The following is a 591-nucleotide window of genomic DNA, read 5'->3' as shown; positions in this document are numbered from 1 at the left end:
TATTTGCTTGTGATTATTCAGATAAATATTTGCAAAAGAGAAATCATGAAGACAGAGATTTGTGATGGAGGTCAAAGAATCTTTTTTTTTTCATAATGACGCGTTTGTTGTCTGTCAATTAAGGAGTTTGAAGGACAAATAAGTGATTCATAAATGTGCGGAGTATATTTTATTTCAGTTTTTAGCAGAAAAAGGGAAAAAATATTTAAATTTGAAAATGTAAAGAAACAGATTTTAAAATCTATGCAAGAAAACAAGCAAAATAAATGATGAAGGAATTTTTAAAAATGAAAAACGGGAGACCAACATAGTTTTAAAAAAATGACAATGAAAGTGATAAAAATGGGAAAAAAAGACAAGAAAAAAATAATATTGAAAAAGATAATGATAATAATTCAGAAAAGAAATTACAAGTCACCAAACTCTTTCTCCCTTACTTAATCCATTTATATTTAAAAAAAAAGTGCCGACGAGAGGATTAATTAACCCCAAGGAATAAGAAATTAGGCAAGATAGCGTGCCTTCAGACAATCGCCTGCCAGATGTACGAAGTGATGAGAAGGACCTTCGTGTCTTTACCTCGAGAGCTGC

This window comes from Penaeus monodon, chromosome 15 (assembly GCF_015228065.2).
Source record: "Penaeus monodon isolate SGIC_2016 chromosome 15, NSTDA_Pmon_1, whole genome shotgun sequence".
Classification (NCBI taxonomy): domain Eukaryota; kingdom Metazoa; phylum Arthropoda; class Malacostraca; order Decapoda; family Penaeidae; genus Penaeus; species Penaeus monodon.
Note: the sequence above shows the minus strand (reverse complement) of the source record.